The sequence below is a fragment of the Rattus norvegicus genome, chromosome 2 (genome assembly GCF_036323735.1).
Source record: "Rattus norvegicus strain BN/NHsdMcwi chromosome 2, GRCr8, whole genome shotgun sequence".
Lineage (NCBI taxonomy): Eukaryota > Metazoa > Chordata > Mammalia > Rodentia > Muridae > Rattus > Rattus norvegicus.
In genome coordinates, this window is record NC_086020.1 from 93,877,034 (window position 1) to 93,904,290 (window position 27,257).

General features: G+C 45.8%; 1 protein-coding gene across 2 annotated transcripts in view; it reads left to right on the plus strand.

The window, feature by feature from the left end:
* Pag1 (phosphoprotein membrane anchor with glycosphingolipid microdomains 1) overlaps positions 1–27,257 on the plus strand; it is a 141,568-nt gene that overhangs the window by 34,287 nt on the left and 80,024 nt on the right. For both annotated transcript variants that reach the window (XM_039103032.2, XM_039103031.2), the window contains exon 2: positions 15,588–15,646. The gene's annotated coding sequence lies outside the window, so the exon portion shown is untranslated. The remainder of the gene's footprint in view (positions 1–15,587; positions 15,647–27,257) is intronic.

Here is a 27,257-nt window from a genome sequence, read left to right on the forward strand (position 1 = left end):
GTCTTACATGATTTGGTTCGTGTAAGAGGAAATGTTTCCTCAGTGTGATTTTCTAATGAGCCATTTCAGTTTTACAGCTCAGAGCCTCCCACCTGACTCTTGCTGTTCTCTTTTCTTAGGGAACCCAAATTGGAAAGACTCTCCTGGGTTTCATTAACTCAGTCTAAAGGGGTTAACACAAACGAAATGGAAGTTAAGAACTACAGAAAGAATCACGATGGCCATGATTCTTATTGAGAGACTTGGACACACTTAGCACATTTTGTTGCAAAGTAGACATCCAGAAGTAAAGCCATCATGTTTGATATTGAACTCGTAATTCGGTATTTTCTAAGCACAGTAGTATTGGAAACTACAGTACAGTTAGAAGGGCTGTTTGTCTGGTGGAGGAGTATATGGTGGGACTAACAGGAGAGTGGACAGGTAGTGTAGGATTGAAGGATGGCCGAAGATTCCATGTCTGTTATAGCCTTCCAGGCTACCTAGAGAAGTGGCTTCCATGTTCTATTTGGCTTTTATATCAACATTCCCATGGATCCAAAGAATGGAGGGCTAGGGATGTAGTTTAGTAGGAGAACACTTAACACGTGCTTAAGATCTTGGGTTCAACTCCCAGCTCCATCACAGGTACCAGGATGAGGTGGCCATTAGAGAGATGGCTCAGAGGTTAAGAGGGCTTGCTGCTCTTGCAAAGTACTGAGGTTAGCTCCCAACACCCACACTGGCAACTCACAACTACCTAGCGTAGCTCAGAGGATTGACTCTCTTCTGGACTCTTTGGGCACCCTCAATACATAGATGCAAGGAAGGAAGGGTGGGGGAGGGAGGGAGAGGGAGAGAGAGAAAGCATGGTTATAAAGTAGTTTTCCAAGAAGTCTGGATATGCTGACCTCAGCAATCTTCCCAAATGTGGGAAAGTCCACTGCATAATTTATGGTAGTGGGGGGCTGCTCCCCTATTATTAAGAAAAGAAATATTTAACAAAGAAAATGAATTTGCATAAAGAAAATTAGTAAGTGAAAGGACGAAATAGAAGAACCGGAAGGGCTACTTGAGATCAAAGCCGGGCCACCTGGCTGCTCATTTGTGATTGCTGTTGGAAGGAGAGGTTCCAGTGACCTTACTTAGCTCCTTCTTAGCCTTATGCTGCTCAGGGCAGAGCATCTGTAAGAAACAGGAGAAAGGGGGGCTGGGGATTTAGCTCAGTGGTAGAGCGCTTACCTAGGAAGCGCAAGGTCCTGGGTTCGGTCCCCAGCTCCGGAAAAAAAAAAAGAAACAGGAGAAAGAGTGGGTGAAAGTGTGAAGTGGATGAGGGTCTGAGTGTGAAATCTAGAACTGAACTGTTGGAATTGTCTTCTGTCCCTCACTGTCCCCACGCCTAGCTCTGACTGTGAGCCAATAATTCACCTCTCAGTGCTTCTTCAGTTTTCTCCTCTGTGAGTGGGAATCACACAGTCTCCATAGGAGCCCGGTGCTGTCAGAGACTTGGAATAGTGCCTGGTGGTTGTCCACCACAGTGCTTGCTGCTGTAGAAGGCAGGCACATGACACAAGAATGGCAGGGACTTGCACTAAATGAAGGAAAGAATTGTAAAGCTGACAGTCAGAGCCATGCTTGGGCTAGCCTTGTCATCCATGAGTTTTTCCTGATGTCTCATTAAAACAGCCATTTCTACCTTTAGATATTTGTTCTGACTCAGCCTGTGTGCTAAACCCAGATAGCTCTGTGTGTTCAAGACCCACCAATTTGTGGCATAGAATACTTTGGGAAGATCTTGGCCAGGAAAGAAACCTAAGGTTTTATTTGCTCATTCCTAATGCCCAGCAAAGAAAAGTCTCCCACATACAGGGAATTAATTGACTGGCCTCAGTTTTTGTTTGTTTTGTTTGGAGAGTACAATTGTTTTGGGTATTGTTGTTGTTTGGGACATTCTTGCTTAGGCTGCTTTAAACTCGCTCTGTAGCCCAGGCTGAGTTAGTCTCCGAGCATGCGCCTCCAGCAGTCTCCTCAGAGCTTGGATTACACACAACTCCTGGCTTAGCATCAATTCTTTTCAGATATTTGTTTTTAAAGTATCATTATTAATAGATTTTAAAGTTTTGGGGTTATTTTAAATAGGTACATGACAAAGAATATACAACTAAATAATGTATACTAAAAAAAACATACGACTAAGTGATGTATACCCAAATAAGATACAACTAAATGATATATACAAAAAAAATAAAAAATAAAAAATAAAAAAAAATTAAAAAAAAAAAAACCTCGATGGCCATAAGCCAGCAGAAACCTTCCATGTTTCAATTTTGACTTATAAGGATGCTCTGCGTCTCCCATGACCTACTTCCTTTTTTACAGGAGCTTGATGGTTGTGGGACAGCGGGCAGTGGTGTTGTGATCACCAAGTCTGAGAGGCTGGGGTCCTGTCTTAGGGAGGGAGCTATCGCTCCTCTCCCACAGTTCCACAGTGGGTTTGGGATGTGAGGAAGGACCAGACATACACTGAGGGAAGGACTCCTGTGGCAGAGGGAAGTGTGGAAATCAGCAGAGAGCAGGGGATTGAGGTGAAGGAATCATGAGGGTTTGAGGAGAGCAGGGAGGTGAAGAGCTCCTCTCTCCTCCCTTCCTCAGCAGCTGCTGATGCCAGGTAGAGAGCAGATCTGAAGCCCTGAGCAGCATGGAGAGGTGTTGTTTCTTCTGCCTCCTACCAATTGCCATATGACACACAGTGGCTGCTGCACCACGTATGTTTGTATTGGGTTAATGCCAGCTACACACAGCCTGAGGGGGGGAAGGATATGTTTGGGCTCACCGAGCCAGCGTGTTACAGACCATCATGGCGGAGCAGCTCGGGTCATGGTGGCAGGGGCATACAGAGGCTGCTCACAGCTCAGCACACAGGAAGCAGAGAGCAAGGAGGATCCAGAGGGACGTATAACCATTAGAGGCTTGCCCTTAGTAGCCTCTCTGCCAGCTAGGCCCCATCTCCAAAAGGTCCCGCGCCTCTCAAAGCAGTACCATCCATGGACCCAGTGTCTGAAGACACTGGGAGGATTTTAGATTGCAATCATCATCGCTGTGGAGTAGAAGCTGAGGAGGAACATTTCAGAGGGGCTGCAAGCATGTGGAATTACCTCCTTCGTCTTCACAGGGCGAGGGTAGGAAATCCGTGCAGAGATGCCACAGGTCCCTTTTATGCTCTTTCCCTCCCCACTTCCTCTCAGGCTGAAGGTGCGTGGACTTGTGTGTAGTTTCATGTATGTGCCTTGTGTGGACATACATTGGATATGTGCATGGAGTCGGGTGCTCCTGTAAGCAACAGCAATTTAGGCTCTTGTAGAGAGGGTGTGGAGAGACTGCCAGGATAACATGATGGAGAGCCAATCAGAAGATCCCGCAGTCTGTCTAAAACACTCTGTGGCCCAGAGACCTGGTGTTTATCTTTGGGCACACAAAACGTTAGACTGAAGAGAACGTTTCTGACTGAAGAGAGCAGAGAGACTGGTTTGAACTAGGTAGGTGCGGAATCGTAGAGATCACGTCCAGGAGGTGATGGGTTGGTACCATCCAGCGCCAGAGTCCCAACTCGCAGGGGAGTCAGGTGAGCCAGGAACCCCGCCGCCCTTTCCGGAGAGCAGCAGCTTCGTCTCTCCTGGTTTATTTAGAAAGCTCTAGAACATGGATCATCAGTTCCTGGATCAATCAATCCCCTTCCAGTGATTGTCAGTGTTCTACTTTCAGCCATCTTTTAATAATCTCCCTGCATCCTGAGCTATTGATTTACTCCTCTGGTGGTTTTAAGGCCTGCCTCCTTCAGCACAGCACCCCTTTATCCAATATGTCCTCTTCTGATCCCTAAATAACAGACAGAATGTTAGCATGGACAAAATACAATCTCTCCACACCTGAGAAATGAATGGCTTTTTCCAGAAAGGCACCATATGATGGGAGGGGCCGGTGCTATTGACATGTGAGTGAAGACAGACGTCGGCCAGACAGACTGAGTACAGAGCCTGCCTGTCCCTCTCAGCCTCTTAAAATATTAGTGGCGTGACTGTGACGTAATCTGAATGTTACTGAATATTCTTTACATTCTGGCTACTTTCACAGCTGAAACCTAGGGGGAAATAACCATCACCGAATTCTCCTGCTTAGACATTAATGTTTCCAAGTCTGTTTTAGGAAATATAATAACGGCACTGGCAGGGTATGGGAGAAGCTGCTTTAGAAGATGCCCCCGAAAACTTACAGATTGGTGGCAACTCGAACAGGGTTCTGGGATCGTAAGCAATTCGATCTTATTTGCAGTGCACATCCTTGTGGCTTTGACAGTTTGGTGGGGTTCTAGAATGCCAAGGCTTAGCCCCATGTACGCTGTGACTTTGAAGCTTGTTATAAGGTAAAGAATGAAGTCAGAGAAGAACAGTGGTCGGGGCCACATCACCGGACCAGAGATATGCAGAAATATGGAAAATTTCAGCTCAGCCCCCAAAGCAAGGTGTCCAGTCCCCCATGTTCTCCATGTGCTCACTGCCCCCAGGCAGCATTGTGGCGAAGAAACCTACTCCTGACCAGTGCTCTTCTCTATTTCCGTCCCCGACATCTTGGAAATGTATTGAGGGCATTGGGAGGATACAGATGTCAGGTAGAGAGATGGCTCCGTGGTTAAGAACATGTACTGTTCTCGCAGAGAGCCTCCCAACATCCAGGTCAGGCATGTAACTCCTGCTCCAGGAAGTGCCATAGGCACCAGCACCCTCATGCACACAAAGCTGCATGCAGATGCATATACACATACTTAAATCTTTAGAGAAATAATACAGACCCCAGGACAAGCAAACGCAAGCAGTCTGGCCACGGCTTTTTGTGTGGCACAGAGAGTTGCTTATTCACATTTAAATCCCAGCATTACATAGTTGGGCTGTATGAGGAAAAGCATTGCAGAGTGAGCCAAAGGCTGTACAACACCGGGATCTAGATGTTGGAGTCCCACAGAAGGACAGGTTACCAGTCCCTCAGCCTGACTGGGCCTGAAACCTCCTCACTTGTAAAATGAAGCAGTTGGGCTGGGCAGGCCTTAAGTCTATGCTTCCTAGACTAACACCAGAGGAGTAACTTGGGGGTCCTGAAAAATTGCAGATCCTAACTCAGTAGATGTGGCCTGTGCCCTGTGGTTTGTTTTCCTGTAGAGGGGTCCTGAGCAATGTTGACACTGCTGGTCCACAGATCGCTCAACCTTGAGTTAGTTCTGTTGATCCCTGTGCACAATGTCTGTTAACTAGCTGGTTCAATGACATTTCAGGAAATACGGGGCTTACCAAATGTGCCTCCCATGGACTCAACAGTCCTCATTCTTCATAATTATCTCTATCAGACACTCCTTAATATGTAATTATGCATAGCAGTTTCACATGCATACCAGAAAGCACTGATAGATTTGGTCCCAGCTTACCAGACTTGTGACAACAGAAGATAGAAATAAATACTGAGTTATGGTGTGTGCCCATTCAGACATTGGGTGCATTAAAATAAAACAGGCATATATTTAGAATATTTGTATCCATACATCTTTTCCCCCCTTTTAATTTCTGGGAAACTTTTGACATTAAAAACAAGATTTCTGTTTCTCTCTTCCTGGTGAGAGCGGGGAGGGGAAAGGTCAGTTTCTGAGCTGCTTTTGTTGTAGATTGATTGATTCTGGCTTCAAAAGAAATATTTCATCAGCCCCAAATCGTAGCCTTGTGGCTGACTGTGCTGGTGCCTCGACCTGACTTGGTCTCACAACCCCAAGTGTATCCTCACAGGTTCATTAAGTGATTTCTTCTCCAGGGCTTTGACCCATCCATCATCCTCGTGAATCAGTGTGGGAAAAACTGGACATGGCTATCTCTGAATCACAGGGTAGTGGGCAATGTCAGTGGGAAACCAGCGAGTCCAAAGCCTTGGTCATGCGTCAGAGGAAGGCTGGGCTTGGCTCTCTTTCTTCTGTACATACATGTCTGCTGACCTCGCCTGAGGACTTGGCCTCTTTGTTGGAGGATGGGATCAAAGGATCAGCAGTAGGCGGTGTTGACTTCTGAAGGCGGAGCGGGATCTACTCCTGAGGGCCATCCAGGCCACCTGCTGGAGACAACCTCCAATACACATGGTGATAGGCCAGTGTGTTAGAACTGTATCCCTGGTTAGTGGAGAAATGCTAGGATGACTCAGGAAACTGACTTATCCAAATTCAGCAAGAACTGAATTATCATAGGTCTTAATGAAATTAGAGACCCTTCATTTAACCTTCCCCAACTCATGTAAGCACATAAGATATTCAGTAATGATCATGTGTACAGACATAGGGATACAGCCATGCAGAGAAAATAATACATACCACGCCCTGGGCGTACAGACATGCATCTGTGGGAGGAGACACTGTGAAATCTGATACACTGGTTTGAAACTTGGCCCTACCATTGATAGGCTGCATCCGTTCCGGACTGCAGCTATCGCAGGGCGATGGTGGCATGGCTCCCATGGAGTACTTGCGTGCACTGTCTGAGGTGCAGATGGGTGGAGTTACGTAGCATGCTGTCTGAGAACCCAATCGCAGACAGCAACCACAGGAAACCTGATTATGTGACAGACCCTGAAATTGTGCCTCAGGGGAAAAAAATAGAAGGAGAGACTCCACGTTTGTGTTTTCCTATTGCTTTGTATGCAGGCCTTCGTGCGGGAGGTTGTGTCTGGGTTAATAAAATGTCACACTGCTTATTAGGAATAAAAGTGCTGTGAAGACAAAGCCTCCATTAATTAGGCTCAGCCGCATCTCCATTCTGTATTGTCACTCGCAGCTGTTGTCTCCCTTTTAAATATATATACATAAAACTAACACTAAAGTGTGAAGACAGCCTACTAATATTAAGGAAGATGTGAAACCGTAAATGATTATTGAATTGGAAAGCTAAATCTTAAAAATCCATAATCCATATATGCAGTTCTATCTACGATGCACCAATGCCTCTTGCTGGCTCTCTGAACACAGAGCTGTGCGGGCCTGACTGAGGATGCAGCACATCCAGGTAATCACAGATAGGAAGGAGAATGGAGGAGTGGATCTGGACTGTGGTCTTGGGAAGGAAAGGATGCCCTCCAGCTGCAGCCGGGGAGGAAGGCAAGGGTAGGAGAGATACCGAAGCCAACCACCCAGGTTATAGGGGCATAAAGACTGCAGGCCGAGGTGTGAGGCAGACTTCTAAAAACTCAAATGGACCACGGGGGCTAACTCTGAGCCAGGCCTCAGGATGGCCACCAGCTCACACACCATCCCAACAGGTGTTACTGTTTCTTTGCAAGGAGAGATTCATCACCTTGGATTGGACGTCTCTCCTCTTCCTCCCACCGTACTCACACCTGCTGGTCCCTCACTGTCTCTCCTCTTCCTCCCACCATGCTCATGCCTGCTGGTTCTTCACTCTGTAAAGCTCCAATCCTCCAAAACTACCCTTTCCTGATTCCATCACTTCGCTTCTGCTACTGGTAAGGCTGAGTGAGCCTACCTCACCATGCTAACAAGTCTCACGTTTACTGCAGTAGCCAGTGTGCTGCTTGTTTACTCCTCTGTTCTCCTGGGTTACTGCCAGCCCATCATGTTGTCACAGGTTGGATTAAGGCCCCATTGACTCAAGTCTGGAGAGCTTGTTCGCTGTGCTGGGAAGCTGTGGGGAGTTTAAGGGGTGGATCCTGGCTGGTACAGAGTGCTAGGGGCAGGCCCTTGAGGGTTTCAGCCAGGCTCTGGCCATAGTTTAGCTCTCTGCTTTCCTCTGATCCATCAGTGTGAGAAGCTGCTCCACCTCTGTCCTACCAAAACAAGAAGCCAACACCTTGCCTTCCCCACCAGGGTAGCCCGAAATTCCTCTGAAACCTTGGAATGCTTCCTCCTGTGAGTGAGTTGTTTCTGCTAGATATCTCAGTCTCCAGACCTTAAATCCTTCCTCCTCCCTCCTCATATCAGCTGATACCCTGGTTTCTGACTTCCCCATTGTGTCCCAGCCTCTCAGCCAGCATTCTATCAATGAAGTCTTTCCCGACTCCCACACCTTTTGTCCTATCTACCCCCTAGTGCTCCTAAAGCTTTCATTCTTTCAGTGAGAATCGCAGCTACTCCCTCCGCCAGGTGGATGGCTCGACTGCTTCTCTACCACTAGACTCCACGAGGACAGGAAAATTAGTCTGTTTTGATCAGTATCCAAACTGGGCACCACAGTGACAGGTATATGGAGATATTTAAAATATATGAAGAGTTATTGAGATGGGATTAGAGTAGAACAGAATTAGAAAAGGCATATGTGAACACAGATATTTTAAAGCTTCTCGTGTCCTTTTCAATAGCCAGGGCTAAGGAATGCCCCTGCGTTGTCTGAATCTAAAACTGCTGTGTAGTTAAAAACTGTTGAGATTAGGACCAAAAAAAAAAATAATAATAATGACCAAAACTTTCTGTCCCTTGTCTCAGTAAAGGGCCTCAGGAAGGTTGCTGGCTGAAGTGAGGATTGTGTCAACCTCGTTACTCTGGGCTTGGGAGCATTGCTCTAAGATGACAGTGTCCCAAGTCACACAATGCCAAGACCTTCCATTGAGAGTCCATTCTGCCACTCGCTCTTAAGGACAAAGGCTAGGCATCATCACTAAAGGTGAAGGAGACTGCTATTCCTACAGGTTGTAGCCATGCTTACTTTTAGTGTACTCCAAATACACTTTTAGTGTATTTCCTTCCCATGTCATTTGCATGTCCTTACTATGTGTTAATGCCTTACCTCTCGAGGTAGTAAGCAGGCTTTACTCCAGCAGGAAGCACAGACTGTTGCAGGTACTAAGTAAGAAGTTGCAGTAAGATCACTGGCCTCACAGCTCAGTGCACACAGCTCACCTCTCATTCCTCTCTGTCTGTGGCCTCTCTGAGGGTCCCACTCACATGCAGTCTCTCTGTGTAAGACAGACAGTAGGACAGAAGTAGTGAGTATGTGTATACTCATTTGGAACTTACAATTCTCAACATAAGGTGACTTTGTCTCCTGTGGGAATCTTCTCAAAGACTGGGAAATGTTTTTGATAGTCACATATTGTCACATGTTGGGGTAAAAGTTACTTGTCCCCTCAAAACAAAAACCTATCCATCATTATTGCCAGCAGGACATAGATTGAAAAGTCCTGTTTGAGTATAAGTTTTACAACAGTGTGTATCAAGGAGAGCATTGAGAACAGTGAGGCAGGCCATGGATGGAAATGGGCTGAGCTTACAGTACGATGTAAGACCCTCTAGCTACTAAGAACTGCCTGCCTTTATAAACACACTTAGATTCCAGCTTAACAGCAAGTGTTTTATAAGGTCTTCATTTCCAGGTCATTTGTTTAGCTTCTCTGAGGAACAGTTTGAGAGCTGGGAGAGGACTCTGTGGGTAAGGTACCTGCAATGCAAGCCTGAGACCCTGACGTCAGGTGTCCAGGCTCACATAAAGGCTTCACTCAGCAGGCACATGTGTAAGCACAGAGTGGAAGGCAGAGGGAGGCTGACCCAGGGAACTGCTAGCCAGCCAGCTGAGCAGAAAGGAATCCAAACTCTCACTGTGCGCTTCCTTGGTTTATCAGATAACTAGGTTTTTATGTGGCTTTCTCATACCCCTACCCTGTCATCCCTTTATTTTCCCCATCCTCCACCTGATTAAACCTTCCCATCCAGTATTCTCTCTCTGTATTCAATTAGCTGTATGCCAACCCCCACCTCCACCCCCACCCCACCCCCACCGTCCAACTCACTGCGCTACCCTTAAGGTAACACTTTCCTCACTGCCTGCCCCTTTCTGGTTTCCTGGCTTCTGAAGGTGCGCCGAACTAAAAGGTCAAGAGAACAATCCACATGTAAGAAAGAACGTGCAGTGTTTGGCTTTCTGGGCCTCTGTTGTCTCCCTTAGAGTAATTTTTCCAGTCTCATCGTTTTGCCTGAAATCCTCATGACTTTGTAGTCTTTACAGCTGATGTAGATTCTGTTCGATGGTCCACATTTTCATTCTCATCATCGATGGACATCTAGGCTGACTCCCTTTCCTCACTATTGTGAACAGAGCGTCAGCAGCCATGGATGTGCCCAGGAGTGGCATGAGTGGGTGGGATGACACGAAATCTTGGAGTACTTTTAATAGATTGCCCTGATGGCTGAGTACGGCACCCCTTTTAAACGTGTTTCCCGATGGTTTGTATTCCTTCTTTGGAGAACTCTCTGTTTAGCCCCATAGCCTGTTTTTAAATTTGGACTATTTGTATTTTGGAGTTTGGTTATTTTGATTCCTTATGTATTCCAGATACTAATCCTCTATCACATACAGAGCTGGAACATCTCTCTCCCACCCTGTGGGGTGCCTCTTCAATCAGTTATTCATCTCCTTTGCTATACGGAGGTCCCAGCTTCATGAGAGTCAAGAGTGGGTGTGATCTCCTATGCTCCTAGAGCGCTGTTTAGGAACCCTCCCCTGTGCCTCAGAGGTGAAGCACATTCCGACGCATCACGTCCTACGTGGAGGCTGTCATCTATTTGTAACTGAGTTTTGTGTAAAACAAAACACGGGGATCTAGTTTCTTACATGTCGATGACCAAGTTTTCCAGCACCGTTTGTTAAAGACACTAACTTTTCTCTGATGCATACTTCTGGCATCATTGTCTAAGACTAGGTGACTGCAGTTATATGGCCTTGTATGTGGGTCCTCTATTCTTTTCCATGTGTCTGCTTTCTGCCAGAACTGTCTGTCCCACCATTATTACTGTGTCTCCGTAGCATTAGTTGAATGGAGTGTGCTGTCTCCTGCACTGTTCTTCTCTATCACTGCACTTCTGTGCTTTCCTAGGAATTTGAAGTTTGTGCATATCTGCAAAGAACGTTCCTGCCATTTTGGTTGAGGTTTCATTGGAATTAATAGGTTAATGGTAGAGGGGCTGTTTGCACAGTAGGTTTTCCTCTGATCCAGTAGTATGTAAGGTCTTTTCATCTTCTAGAGTTTTCCTCCGTTTCTTTCTTCTGTGTCAACATTTTCGTCCTGAAGGTCTTCCTTTCTTTGCTTATGTTGATTTCAAAGTTTATTCTTTCTTGGTAGCTATTGTGAATAAAGTTTTTTTTTATTTCTTTTTCAGTATTTTTGCCATTAGAATATAAAAAGGCTACTAGTTATTTTACATTATTTTTATACTGCCATTTTCTGGAAGTATTTATCAGTTTTAATACTTTTTCTGGTGGAATCCTTAAAGTCTCTTATGCGTAGGATCATGTCATCTGCAAACAAGGATGCATTATCATCTGTACACAAAGATACGTTATCATCTGCACGCAAGGATACGTTATCATCTGCACACAAGGATACGTTATCATCTGCACTGACTCCTTTTCCTATTTTCATGGCAGTGTTTCCTTCTCTTGTCTGATTGCTGCAGTGGACACTGCAAGAAGGCCATTGAGTAGAAGTGGAGAGAATGGACAGCCTTGACTTCCTTCTAATCTTAGTGTGACGTTGAGGTTTCTCTCCATGGTGTTGTATCATGGGACTTTCTGGGGCACCAGCTTGCAAATAATGACACGCAGACTTATATTTATTTACCAATGCGTAGACCTTAAGCTAAGCTTGTTCCCAACTGGCTTATAACTCCGTTATCCCTTTTATACCTATCTGGGGGTTGCCGCATGGCGGGTTAGTTACTGCTCCTTCCTTTCTGGCCTGCTTCTCCCTTCATGTTCTACTGCATCTCCCACGTGAGATCTCTGCCAGAGTCCTGACTTCCTGTCTGCTTTGCTATTGGCTAACAGAATATGAGAGAGGGAATGTTTACAAAACACTGAGACAGGTCATGCAAGGTCTAATCTGTAATCAAGTCTCTGCAGGTTCAGAAATCAGCCTTTGTATACTGCAAGGGCAATCTTTCCACCGTGCATAAAAACATCACTCCAGTGATGTCCATAGGTTTTCTGGTAGGTGGCCTTTTTAATGCTATGGTAGGCTTTCTCCATTCCTAGTTTCTCTCTGACTTTTATCAGGAAGGGATACTGGATTTTGTTGAAACCTCTTCTGCATCTGATAAAACGATTGTGTGATTGCTATTGGGGCCATATAAATAATATATTACATTTATTCATATATGTATGTCAGAGCATCTCTGACTTCCTATAATGAAGCCCATTGGATCACGATGAATGACCTTTTTGGTGTTTGCCAGTGTTTTATTGGAAATTTTTGTCTCTTTTTCATTAGGGAAATGTGCCTGAAACTTTCTTTTTGTTGTTGTTGGCTGAGTCTTAGTATCAGGTAAATAATGACTTCCCAAAAAGAATTTGGAAGCATTCTTTCCTTTCATGCTCTGGAGAATATATATATATATATATATATATATATATATATATATATATATATATATTAGAGATTTTTTATTTCCTCTTTGATTTGAATAGCAATGGTGTTAGTTCTTCTGTGAGGTTTTGATACAATTCTGCTGTGACTGCATATAGTCCTGGGCTATTTTTGTTAGGAATCTTCTTAGCACTGCTTCAGTCTTATTGTTGGCTATAGATCTCTTTAAATTACTTCATCTTGCTTTAATTTTGGTAAACCATATGTATCTAAAAATTCAATTTCCAATTTAGCGTAGCACGGGTTTTTATAGTATGTCCTTATGGTTTCTGAACTTCATTGTTGTGTATAGTACTGTCTCCCTTTTGTTTCTAGTTATCTCGCTTCGGAGCTTCTCTCTTAGTGGACTTCCAATCTTGTCTGTGCGAAGAACTAACTTTTCATCTCATTGATTCTGCACATTTTTTGTTTGCTTGTATTTCATTGATTTCCACCCTGATCTTAATTATTTCTTCCCATCTCCTGCATTGGGTAATTCTTGTTTTTCCAGGACCCTACGGTGCCTCACTTAGTTGTTTATTTGAGCCCTCTCAAAACCTCTGATGTAGGCACCGAATGCTGGAAACGTACAGCTGCTCCATTATGTCTCATAGATTTGGTGTTCATACATATTTTAGAGATCTTTTTTTAAATTTCCTTTTTGACTTCTTCGGTGAGCCATTCATTATCCAATTGTGTATTGTTTGGTGCCCATGAGTTTGTGTGTTCTGTAGTTTCTCTTACTGTGGTTATCTTGCTTTACTCCATCATGGTGAGACGCAATACAGAATGTTATTTCAATTTCCCTATAATTGTTAAGAATTGCTTTGTGTCCTAAAACATGGCTTCTTTGGAAGAAAGTTGCATGTGCTGCTGAGAAAACTGAACTCTTTAGTGTTTGAGTGGAATGTCTTGTTCATGTCTTCTTAGTAGCCTTTCACTTAGGCCTTCATTTAACCCCAATGGTGTTTTGTTTTCTTTTGTTTGCTTTGGGTTTTTTGTTTGTTTGTTTGTTTGTTTTATTTGTCTGTCTCAATGACCTTCATTGCTGACAGTAGAGTTTTGAACTCCCTCACAGTTACTGTATTGGGGTTAATCTGTGACTCTACACATTCTCATGTTTGTTTTATAAGGTTGAGTGTGCATGTCCATTGCTGATCTCTAATGAGGCCTGGACATCTGGAACTAAGTTACTAGTTGTGTCTTCTGTTGTGTGTTTTCAGTATCTGTGAGAGGGCAGTGGACTGGATCACTTGAGGGAGGCCAGAGAGGGGCAGAGGCAGGCTGGGGCGGGAGGATCTGCTCCATGCCAGTGTGGTAAGTCAGCAGGCAGGGCTCCCTGGGTCATCTCCACTTTGCACGGGCATCATTCCCAAGTTCTTGTTTCTGATGCTGTCTTCAGAACTTGAGATTCCCTCTCCTTTTAAAATGATGGCTTTCTGGTTGGTATGGAAACCTTCCAGAAGCCACAGTGTCACTGAGGTGTGACCTCATAGTTCTGGGTTGGGAATTTCCCCAGCAAATGGCTGAGAGGAGTTCCCATGGCCTCGCATTGCTGAAAGCCTGAAAGCAGAGACAGCAGGCATGGCCGCTACATTCTCCTGCCTCTCCCCTGAGCAACTTTTCCCTTACCTTCTCCTGCCCTTTCTCTTGGTATACACAACCAAGGGCTCTTAGATCACATGGCCAGGGCTGGAACTAGGATGTGGTGGCAAGCTCTGACCTTAGCAATCCCCAGAGTCTCATCAGGGCATTACATGACAGGACCATCACCTCCCTCGGGTGAGCACCCCTGTGTCTCTTTGCCATCTCTCGGCTCTGGTCTTGCTGGTCCCCACAGGGTCTCACCTGGGCAGGGTCTTGCCTAGGCAGCTCTTTTCCCTCTCTAACATTGCTTTCCTTATCATTTCTTTCTAAGGAACAATTCTTTCCTTTTTAAACTTACCAAAACAGAAACAGATTAAACGTATAAAAGAGGCACTGCTTTACCTCAGGATTCATCCTCCAAGCAATCTCCACCAGCTCTTACTTCTCCCAGCTTTCCCAGAGTCTCCCTTCCATGCCACAGACTGAAGAAGTCTGACTAAGAACCATCCTACAGAAGAAGAATTTTAGATTTGAGATTAAATTTCTCAAATTTTAGTCACACCTCTTGCAGGAAGGGATCTCTATAAGTGATAAAATCTCAGTTAAGCATAAGGCACTGTGTTAAATTACAGTATATTTCAAGTTGAAGGAATAATTAGCATGGCTTGATCTATACTAGCAATTAGCACATGGTTCTCCACCCTTTCAATTCATGTTCTCTCTCTCTTTCTCTATCTCTCCCTTTCTCTCCCTCCCTTCCTCCCTCTCCCTCCCTTCCTCTCTCTCCCTCTCTTTCTTCCTCTCTCTCACTGTCTCTCTGTCTCTGTCCCTCCATCTCTCCCTCCCTCCCTCCTTCCCTCCCTCCCTCTCCTTCTCCCTCTCTCTCCCTCTCTTTCAGTATATACTGTTTGGTTTAAATCCGCCGTACACTGCCCATCTTGCAGGTCTGTGGATACATATTAGTATATGATAACACATGCTGACTGTAGGAATTTGCGTGTTGGGAAGAGGAGGAAGGAGGCAAAAATCAATTATGGCAGAGACATAATTAAATACCACATGTTTGAGGCATCATTTCTATTTGCTTACATGGATAGTAATGTGTACCTGATGTACATGTGTACATTTATCTAATATAGAGAGCCTATATAGGACTGTTTATTTAGATCAGTTTATGTAGTGTGTATGAGTGTTTTGCCTGCATGTATATACATGCAGGACTGGTGCTTGAAGGTCATAAGAGGGCATCTGATTGCCCGGCACTGAAGTTAAAGACAGTTGTGAGTCAATGGCACCTGTGTCTGTGTTCAGAACTGAACTCAGGTCTTCTGTAAGAACAAGTGCTCATAACCACAAGTCTGACTCTCCGACCCCGGACTATGAGTATTTTAAGAACACATTTCAACTTTTGTCTTTGCGACTCCTTTCTATGTAGTACTAAAATGCTACAGCTTAAAGTTTACTGATCAATTCCCTCCTTTACTGTATAAATTTTTAATAAGTAAAGGAGAAAGTAATTACTTTATTATTCTTATCCTTTAGTTTTAGTCCAATAAGAAATGTAAAAATATTTTCCTCTTGTTTCTTTCTAGAACACACCGAATCCTTCTCTGATTTCAACAGTGGAACACAACTTCAGAGCTGGGAATTGGTGAGTACAGGGCATTTATTCATCTAAGTCATCATCTCTAATATTGATCATTCAAGCTGGCTTCTAATGTAACTCTGTATCTAGTCACCCTGCATGTGCAGCTCCAGCCGGGTGTGAGCTGGCCTGCATGTGCAGACGCCCATCTCCAGCCAGGTGTGAACTAGCTCCACCGTAGATGTCACACCGCAACCGCTGTGCCACAGGGGCAGCTGCAACTCATCTGTCTTATGTTGCTCTAAAAAAAAACCTAAGAGAAACGGCAAGAGGTCTGTTTGGGGTGGCAGTTGGGTCAGAAGCATCAGCACTTTTGGGTCCACAGTGAGGCAGATGAAGGGCATGGTGAGCCAAGCTGCTCCCTCCCAGCGATCAGGAAGCAGAGAGCCAGGGAGGAAGTGTGTGAGGACTAGCTACAGCCTTTAAAGGTATCCCCAGTAGCCCACTTCCTCTGAGCCCCACCTCTGCTCAGACTGAATGCATCACTGCTGAATCCATTGATGGAAGTCAGCCCCAATAAGTCAATCACCTCTCAAAGACTCCACCAGCTGTCCACCAGCCTGCCAACACACGGGACATTTCCTATCCAAAGACAAGAGACCAAGACACCAGCAGGCACATGTCCAATGCCATGGACTTCAATCGGCACCGGCTCAGTCCTCACTGCTTCTCGAGACCTCTATGGAAGGCCAATGCTACCCCATATCAGGCTCTTTCTTCATCCTGAGATGGGGATACTAACCGGACAGACTCCTGAGCTCTGTGAAGGTTGACCAGGATACACAGCTCTCCCCATGACTACCATCCTCAGGACACAGGGCTGTGTTTCCTGTGATCATGATCAGTACTGATACCAGTTACATCAGAAATCCCCGAGTGATCTGGGCTTAGACTGGCATGTCAACAGAATCAAATCCAGAGTAAAATCCTTGAGGCTAAGCAAAATGACAAGTCAACACAGAGACATTTTATATTCGATTTTAGCAATTGGATTACTACAAGATTATCACTTTTTAAAATGAATCCCGGACCTTGAAGTGTCATTTCCACCCCATTCAAAAGATCTAGAAATCTCAAGTGTCCTGGCCTCCCTGACCTGATCCCATTACACACCATTATCTTGTGCCTCTCTGCTCACAGAGGAAAGGGTCCATCTGGTCTGGGTTTTCCCAGTCCCTCAGAGAATGAGCTTGGTAAAAATAAACCATTGTCTTTTAATTAGATCTTTCTTATGCGTGTTGAGAAAATTCAGAGTTAAGTCTTTGCTGTTAGGAGAGCTGGGTCATGGTTGTTTGAGTCCTGAATCATTTGCAGTGTAAGTACAGATCCAAAGAACAGTTGTCTCCTCCTCTTCTTCTTCTTCTTCTTCTTCTTCTTCTTCTTCTTCTTCTTCTTCTTCTTCTTCTTCTTCTTCTTCTTCTTCTTCTTCTTCTTCCTCCTCCTCCTCCTCCTCCTCCTCCTCCTCCTCCTCTTCCTCTTCTTCCTCTTCTTCCTCTTCTTCCTCTTCCTCCTCCTCCTCTTCTCCCTCCTTTCTTCCTTCCTTCCTTCCTTCCTTTCTTTCTTTCTTTCTTTCTTTCTTTCTTTCTTTCTTTCTTTCCTTTTTTCCTAGCTGAGGCTAAAGGATCTGTGAGTTAACAGATTTGATTTTCTGCGCTCCATAAATGCCTTCCACTGATCTCCCAACATCTAACAAGAATCTTGATTCAGGGATTAAATACTTTGTCGACAGCACTGTTTCCACTAGAGCAACTTGCCTTACACATTTCGTGGTGACCTAAAGTGTCGCACGGTCTCCAGTCATGGGATCATTAGGCTTTAAGAGGGAACCGAGCATTTTGCAATGAGCATCACATGCATTTCCAGGACACCACAGGCCCCAGTGTCTGCAGAGCGCTGGCTGCTCCTTTTGTGCCCATAGCCCGACTCTTAGGCCTTTCAGCGAAGATACTTTTCTGTTTGTCATTTGTTTTTCTTTCTAAATTAATGTGAATTTGAAGTTTGTTCTCTGTGGTATCAGATGCCTGTCCCCAGTCCTTTGTGCCCTGTTTTTGTGCCCTCCAAATGACTAGGTGGACAGTGAAACTGCCTCCCCCACCTGGCTTCCTCTTCTGCTTGCAGCTGATTGCTTTTCCTGGAATCAATACTCCAATTAAGGGCATCCCTGTTGACACAGTACTCAGGCCAGCAATCTCTGCCCTGGCATGGCTCCTCCCCATTCAGTCCATACCAGATTCTGGATTTAAGGTCGAATGCAAAAGTCTCAGGATATTAGTGCTTAGAGGGTCACATGTTTGCTGTCACTCATCTTCATTGTGTCCTTCTGACCTTCATTTCCTCTCCTGCCACCAAAGCAATGCTTTGATCCTGGCCTTCACATATACACATATACACATATACACGTATGTACAGATCAGGTCTGAAATCAACTTCTGTAGCGTCTTTCAGAGTAACTCTCCCTGATTGAGGACCCTGCTCATGATTCCCACACAGAGACCTCCGTGCCTTTGTACCCTGAAGAACTGACCCAGACACCTGGTTGTGCAGCCCTGTGGCCCAGGCCTGGGTACCCCTTCAGCATGTTTTACCCTGCTCTATGGGGCTGGATTTCTTTGGTTTGGTTTTTTTCAAGACAGGATTTCTCTGTGTATGCCTGGCTGGCCTAGAACTCACTCTGTAGACAAGGCTGGCCTCAAACTCAGAGATGTGCCTGCCTCTGCCTCCAGGTGCTGGGATACATGGGTTTAGCCACCACTGCCCAGTTCCAGGACTGGATTTCTTGAAGTGTTCTAGAATGTCATGCCTCTTAAGACAAACATGTACAAGCGAGACTCAGGGGACACTGTTCTCGCTTCTGAGAATGTTCTGGCCCCTAATTTCTCCATTAAGTCTGGAGCATCCTTCGAGAACCACCTCAGTTTCCTCTGAGAAGCTCTCCTTGACCCTCTAGGTTCTACGGGATCCATCCAGCTCATTAGCTGCGTCTTCATCACGCCCTGATGCTGTTATGAGCTTCCTTCCTGTGGAGGCTGAGCTGGAAGGCTGGGTGCTAATCCTGTCTTTGTACATCTAGGTACTGACTGTACCGTCAAGTTTCCACAGATGAAGCATCTCCAATGCTAATAAAGAAAAGACGTTCATGAAGAGAACTTGACCTCGGGCCGTTCTTTTCCTCTGACCTCACACAAGCATCTCTCTCCTCAGCAGCATAGCTTAGTTTTCTCTTTTCCTTTTCAAATCTATGTTTTAAGGAAATCACACCAAAGCCCATCCAAGGTCTCCTTCACTCTCCTGTTGATATCAGTGCTAAAGTACTGGCTACATTCTTTCTAAACTTGAAATCCAGTACCATTTTCACACAGGAAAAGAAGGTTCAGCCTGCCTTTATCACAGCTGTGGATGATGGTGGCCTATGCCGTGATGCTTAGTTTGGGAGTAACATTTAAATTGCCCAAACCCATTTGCAGGCTTCCGTTGTGCTGTGCTTTGGAAATGTGCGTCACATGTTCAGGTGTGTTTCCTGTTCCCTGGCTCTGGGAAGACAGAATCATTGCTCCCAGGGAGGTGTGGGCTCTCCGTCCAAAGCAACACTGCGTTTGTGAGAAGCCAGCTGACATAGTGATGAGCTGCTTGTTTGAGGAGCAAGGGAGAGATAATGGGATTCATTTTTAATTCATCCTGATTGTAGGCAAGAGCCTAGACCCTCTGAGGTAGCTTTGTAGTCAAAGGTTACTGCAGGGCACAGCAGAACTTCCAACAACTGCTCCCGCTGCTTTGCCTGTGAGGCGATGGCAGAGCTGAGGAAATGATGGCGCTTGCCAGCTTCTCTCTGAAGTTTGGCTTTTGGCTCAGAAACTTGAGGTTAACATCAGCATACACTGTTAGCTTTACTTTTGAGAGCAGTTCATTTTAATAGCGACCTGTCTGTATCTTGAAAAGCATCCAAAAGCAGCAACAAAGGTTTGGCTAGGAATCTAAATCTAAATTAGCTATCTCTGGGCTAGCAGTCCACAGAAAACTTTGCAGTCAGTCTCATTAATCTTTTATTTCTGCCTCCCCTCCCCCATGTTATATTCTAAATCATAAGAAAATATGTCTGTTCACTTCAGATAGTTTGGAATTTTTTTTAAGTTTCTTGGTTCACACATTACCCAGAGAGTAACCACTACTGCCAGGTTGGTTAATAGTCTGCTGACAGTTTCCCATAAGCCATTACAGACTTTAAGTACTCCTGTGGTGAAAAAAACAAAAACAAAAAAAACAAAAAAACAAAAAAAAACAACCTTCACAAACAGAATTACACAACAATTCCTTATTTACTCAGAGGGCAGAGTCACAGTAGTCAAGGCTTCGCCACTCTGCCTGGATCCACACTTTTTCCTCTTTCCAACTTTCCCCTCTTTGAGAGACATGAGCTACGACTTTTAAGAAGAAAGGAAGAAATGCAGGGCTTGAGGGCCCTTGGAAGCCTCTACTTGAGGTAGATACATGCACTCTCCTGTGGCAGGGAGCACCCATGGTCTTACACATAGGGCACGTTGGACTTGAAGATACACGTAGAGCTCAGGGCTGCCTATTGATTTTCCCTCTCGCATCAGTGTTTCCCGAAGAGCACAGATTTATTTATTCATAAAGCCGAGATGATGTCAGGCAGGAGTTACAGCGGTGTAAGTCCATGGTGCAGCCTCAACAGGGAGAGCTTTTGTAAGATTGAAAACTCAATGGGGTTGGGGATTTAGCTCAGTGGTAGAGCACTTGCCTAGGAAGCACAAGGCCCTGGGTTCGGTCCCCAGCTCTGGAAAAAAAAAAAGAAAAAAAAAAAAGAAAACTCAATGCATTGATGCCAGAGGGAACGGCATGGCTCTGGAGGCGCATGCCACTACACCTCCGTGCGAAAGAACAGCACAAGGTTAAACTCTATTTCTGCTTTTCCGAGCTGCTTGGCGTATGACTGCAGTATAACTGAAATATGACTGAAGCCCTGCCTTTGCCAGATTCGAACCATGAGCTGGCCGGGGGCAACACCGGCCATGACAGACACTAAGTCTGTCGGCTCACTTGCCCAAAAGTCACAGGAGGTGCTCAGCACACGTGTGTTCATGATATACGTTTATGTATTGCTTGTTTGTTAAAATACGTACATGGTTCTCTGTGCAGCTAAACCATACGCATCTTACACAATTGTGGTGGTTTGAATGAGATGCCCCTCGTATTCTCGGGCATTTGAATATATGGTCTCCAGTTGCTGACACTGTTTGGGGAAGCTTAGCAGGTGTGACCTTGCTCCAGTTTGCTCCCTCTGCCTCCCTGGTTGTGGTTTGAGATGTGAGCCCCCAGCCCCTGCTCCAATCAGCAAGTCTGCTGCTGCTTCCCCATCCATGATGGTGACTGACTCCCTAATTCCAGAACCCTTCCTTCTCTAAGCTCTGAATTAACCTTGTTTTCTATAAAGCTGCCTTTGTTATGGGGTTTTGTTATATGGAAAAGTAACTAAGACATTAATGCTAAAAGTGCTTCTCTTTTGTTGATAAGAGTATCTATCAAGTGAAAATTTGCTATTTAAAATTTGGCTTTTGAATTTATTTTTAAAAGCTACATGTCAGATGTTCCCTGTGTCCTAAACTGGTTGTTTTCTACTGGCTGAAAAACTCATCTAGTGGTAGAGTGTCATGACGTAGAATTCCAGACAGCAGGTTTTCTATGAACTCTTACCTTCACACAGTAGAGCTGGGTAGGGACACGGGTGACATAGACTCTGGCCTTATCTGCTTCTTGCCCTGGGTGACCCAAGGCAAGTTCCTGGATTCTCTGGGACTAAGGTCACTGGTTTAAAAACCAGTAAGTGGCTGCCTGTGAGCTGGCAAGCACTCACATCTTGGTTTCTGTAGTCTTCCACGGATCTAGCTCCTCTCTGCATTTCAAAGTAACTCATCGGTTTTAAAGAGGAAATGAGTGAGATAGGAGGGGTAGGTAGATGAGAATTATCCCTCTGGAAGAATATGGTTTATTCCAATTTCAATAATCTGCAAAGTCAGCTGCCAGCAGCTCCAACTCCCTTAGAAACTGCACCAGGAAGATATACCCTGGGAGTGGAGACTGGGTATGTCTCACATCCTGTCCTGACAGAGCCTAGGGCTCTAGCCCTTTGCCTGAGGTCAGGGTGGTCTGAGGTACTGTTCCCTTGAAACGGTAGCTAGTCTCTGCCCCATCGTGTTAGCTTGTGCTCTAGGCTTGGACAACGTGTGGATTGCACGTGTTCCAGAGTTCTTCCCACTGATTCCCAAGGGCACTGCTGTCTAGTGTATGAATGGGCCTCTTACTTCATGGGTAAGAGAAGAGTCTCAGAGTTGATTTCGGTGGTCTGCGGTGGATGTGACTACTTTAATGGGAAGGCCAGTTGCCCATGAAGACACACCAGGGGTGACCTGTGAAAAGACAAAGGGAAAAGCTGTTGAGAATCTCACCATCGTGTTGAGGACCACTTGCTGTTTCCTACACCACTTTAGCTAAGTCTGTAATGTCCCTCAACACGGTCTGCTTTATATTACTCAAATCTGGTCATTTGCCCTTGTAAAAATTAATTCTAAAGTTCTCTAAGGATAAACTAGGAGGTCATTCTCCTCAGAAGTAAGCCTGGCTCCATCAGGGGCTCCTTCGCTCCTGGCCCTTTCACCCCACAGATGAGCCCGGGCACAGTAGAGTGAGATGTGTCGTATCGCAGTGGTTATCCCACCCGAATTTCTAACCCTCTACGATGTTGAGCTCTGTACTGCTGGGATGGACTGTGATTTTTGGTACTTTCTGTGTGTCACTCAATTGTAGAAGAGCCTTCTCTGTGTGTGCCACAGTCAGTGCTGCAGGCTACAAAAGGCTATCCAGACGTCCCCTCGTGCCCAAGGGGTCTTCCGCGGCCATTGTGGGGATGGGTGAGCAGCGCCTCCCTGATTCCATGTGCGTGGAAACCTCATAAATACTGGTTTGTGTTTGTAAGACCATCTCCCCTTTGAGCCTTCTCCACCTCTGTCTGACTAAACTCAGAGGAAGACTTCAGCCATGAGAATTAGATCTCAGGACAGTGGCATTTGCTGGACAGTGGCTAGAGCCAGACTATGGACAGCCCAAGGAAGACCTGCTCAGACCTGGGAATTTGTCATAAAGATTTCGTCCCTCCCTCCCTGCCTCCCTGCCTCCCTGCCTCCCTCCCTCCCTGCCTCCCTGCCTCCCTGCCTCCCTGCCTCCCTGCCTCCCTGCCTCCCTGCCTCCCTGCCTCCCTGCCTCCCTGCCTCCCTCCCTCCCTGCCTCCCTGCCTCCCTCCCTCCCTGCCTCCCTGCCTCCCTGCCTCCCTCCCTCCCTCCCTCCCTGCCTCCCTCACTCCCTGCCTCCCTGCCTCCCTCCCTCCCTGCCTCCCTCCCTGCCTCCCTGCCTCCCTCCCTCCCTGCCTCCCTCCCTCCCTCCGTGTTTGCCCTCTCTTCCTACTCCCAGCTCTCCAGACTAATATTCCCACTACATCATTGTAAGATTGCCTCCCACGAGTGAAGAAGGAGTCCTTGGTGTCTTGCTGTCACCTGAGGTGCTCAGGGAAGTTTGTGCTGTGAACCCAGAGCCCAGAGACCAGGCCTGTCTGGTGAGCATGTCTCCAGTTGCTCCTACAGCAGCAGCTCAGCCTCTTCCCACACGCCTTTTCTCTCGGCACAGACCTTCTCTGTGAGCCTCCCTATCCCTTTGTACCGTTATCTGTGTGCAAAATGGTGACAGCAGGTTCTTACGGGCCTGAGTCTACTAGAACCACACAGACTGACATGCTCTACCTGGCGTCGCTAGCAGAGATGACCCGGCTCCCTTGGGATGTTGTTTTAGATTTAAAGTTTCACTTCTTCCTGTGTCCTTGCAGTTACCGGACATGTGACAGAAGCAGCTCAAGGAAGCAGGAGCTTTTACTCTGGCTCACAGTTTCAGGGCATAGTTGGTCGGGAAGGAATGCATGGCAGCTGAACACAGGCAGCTGTGTGCCCTGCATCCACATCAGAAAGCAAAAAGGGATTCTCCTTTGTAAACAGTCCAGGTTCCTAACTCAAGGAAGGGTGCCACTGACATTTAAGGGAGATCTTCCTGCCTCATTAACCTACTCTAAACACACACACACACACACCCCACGCATATACTCACATGCACACACACAAAACGCATATACTCACATGCACATTCACAAACACACGCACATGTGTACACACTCATGCCCACATGCACACTCTCACCAGTATACATACACACAGAGCCAGAGGCTTGTTCTCACAGTGACTCTAAATCCCACCCAGTTGGCCATCAAGCTTAGCCTTCATACTCAGGAAGGTTCTGGATAGTTTCTCTACTTATGTATCCTTTTCTTTTTCCTACCGCATTCCCATCTCCCTTTACCTGTTCTATTTCAAAGAAATGCCTGCAGTGCTCTTTGGCATAGCACATGGCCCAACCTGAAGCTCTAGTACTCCTTCAATACTATCAAAAGTATATATCCACTGCTCATGAGGTCAGCCATGGAGAATCTTGACCAATGTCAATGTGTTCCTGATAAAGACAAGGTTAGGCCTGTCAGTGGTGGCTTTAGCCACAACAAACCCAGCCAGCACTGACAAAAGCAAACCTTCCAGCATTTCCCATGGGGAAAAATCTGTGAATAATAAAAAAATGTGAGACAGCCAAGAAACATAAGGACCAAGTGTGTCCAGCATGTCATTATTAGCTCAGTCCTTTGCCGCTTCTGACCAAAAGCCACCATCACCACTGTGGGTTTGTCCTCTGCTGAATAGGAAGAATATAAAGTGTGTTTTGGAGGTAAAGGCATTGCCAGAAAATCATTGAATCAAACAGGCTGTTTTTGCAAGAAGACGAGAACACAAGAAATGTTTTGTGTTTCTGAGCCATGGTGACGGAGGAGCGTGGACACCTCGGTAACATCTATGTCATTGTTACTGTAAAGGTAGTGACTGGACTTCCGTTACTGCTTTCTCATTTTGGATTATTGTTTTAGAACCCCTTCGTATGATATGATACATTTAATACTTGAAAAATGTGCCACAAACACACACACCAAAAAAAGATGAGAACAACAGAATAGCAAGACTAGATCACGCCTTGCCAGTTTACCACCTGCCACTCTTCCTCCCATCAAATAAGGTTGAGAACCTTGGATGGACCTTTGATTTTAAGACTTAATTTTATTTTCAATTATATGTATTTGTGTGTTTGTGTGTATGTGTGTATGCATATGTATATGTGTGTGTGTGTGTGTGTACACACTCAAGTGTGTGTTTGGGAGGGGTTCCAGGTCTCCAGCCCTAAACAGCTCCTCTTTGCCATTTCCTAAAACCCATACTTAGGAACCCCAGCAATACTGAGCACTGTGCACTCCCTGCTTTCTTCTCCTTTTTAAATGTCTTTAGCCACCTAACGAGCACTGGGTGTGAATCAGTCCTTTGTCATCTTACCTACAAGGAAGAAAGCAGGGACCTCACCTGTTGTACAGCAGTGCCTGGAGCAAGAAGGCATTCCTAACATTCCCTCCATCCACACACTCTCTTCTCTGCATCCTCTGGGCCTTCCCTGAGTCCATTTCCGCAGGAGAGGTTGATTCTGGGTCCACTCAAGCTAAAGTAGTACCCAGCTTTACCCTGACCCCCTGACCCCCATGGCCCCTGGCCCCCTTGACTCCCCTGGCCCCCCTGGCCTCCCTGGCCTCCCTGACTGGGACTCCATGGTTCTAGGCACTGTGCCTTCTACTACTGGTCAGTAGCTCCTTTCTGATTTGTTAGTGTGGGAGCTCCTGGAGGTCTGTGAGTCCCAGAAAGCTTCCAGCTCCAAGATACAGGCTTTGGGCAAGAGCCTCAGACCCATCTTGAATTGCTACAGTGGCGCTGGCTCTATCCGCCAGCTGGAGGCTGCGCTGCTTGCTGCTCGATGACAGACAGAGGGCCTGAGGGCTTCCTGTCCTGGTACTATTGATGTATCCTGTGAGAACCTTCCCTCTCTTCTCACTGCCCAGCTCCAACACAGTGGCCTGAGTCCGATCTCCTTCTGTCTGGGAATATAATTGCTACATTGTCTGCTAATGGCTGTGTTTTACATAATAATGAATCCAACTTTTTCTACCAAGTCTACTTCATTTATGCAAAATAGATATAATTTGGAATGTGTATGAATCATGCTATTCTTTTGGGGATCACAGAAGCTGTTAGGGAGCCTGTAAAATACAATTTTCTGGGCTCTTTTAAGGTTAACAAAAGAAAATGTTGCTTTTGTGTTTATCAGAGGCCGTGTTTATTGCCTTTGAATCTTGTGGTCTTTGTGACACCTAGTTTGAGGACGGAAGATGGTCTCTGCCTGTCCTTTCCCTCTGCAGTAGTCCCCTCCATACATCAGTGGCCTGGAAGCATTAAGGAGAGCGGTTCACTGATTTCCAGTAGTATAGAATAGGTACTCCAAATCAAACCTGCCGATTAACAAGGAAAAGGAAGAAAATTAAATTAGCAGGGAGTTGCAGCAACGGCCTCTGGAAGTGCCATGTCATCTCTTTCTATGTGATCCCCATGAGAAACTAATGTTATACTGGAAAGAAAACGTTTGTCTACTGAAAGGTGGCAAGCTACTTTGCTTTATGAAAGACAATGGATTATTGCTCATCAGTGGAGAGCTGGAAATTCTCATTTATCTAATACGTACATAGTGCTCCCTTAACAACAATAACAACAAAAATACCTTTGCAGAGCCTCTCTTCTGGTCTTTTCATTTTCCGAATTCTGCCATGACTAAATGCTTGTTAAAACATAACTTGCCACAGTCGCCAAACTCGACCAGAACACAGAGCAGGCTGACAAGTGGACAGGCACTGCTTTCTCCTTTCTTACTCCTTCGGGGGAAAGGCAGCCTACAAGAAGCCAGCGGGGTTGATCTGGGCCCTTTTAAAGCTGTGTTGCAAATCCGGTAGGGAGAGTGTCTTGGACAAGACCAGCCTTGGCTCTGTCCTCCTCCCAGCCCATTATTCCAGATGCTGTGACAGCCACACAAGGTCCTGTCTACACACAGCAGCGGAAGCTTCCTTTCTCTCATCCAGCGCTTGTGGGGCATTTGGGGTGTGAGTGTGGTGGCTGGTGAGAGATTTAGGACCAAGCGGCCAGGCTGTGAGACTTCCTCCCCACCGTTGATCTGGGTCACTGACCATGCTTCTTAGCACCCTCTGTGCCTCTGCCCCCTGGTTCATTAAAGGAAGAGATGGTAATAGCGCCAGTTACAAGACCGGCTGTTTAATATTTTCTTCGGCCCACTCTTAGCTGTAGTAGTCATTCCTGCCATTGAAGTCGAAGCAGTTGAGCTCAGAGGTTAATTAACGTGCCCCATTTCACACACACAGTATGACCTACAGCCTGGGGCTTTGCATGAGTCTCGCTGTAAACCCTGCATAGAGGACGCATCCATGTTGAACTGAATAGAACTTCAGACTTGCAGACTCAGACTTCGTTGCACACCACCCTGTTTTGCCTATGTTCTCTGTAGATTACGCTATCCATCCCAGACTTTCACTCGTCATACGATTCCAGGTTGACAGTAATACATTTGGGGACTTACC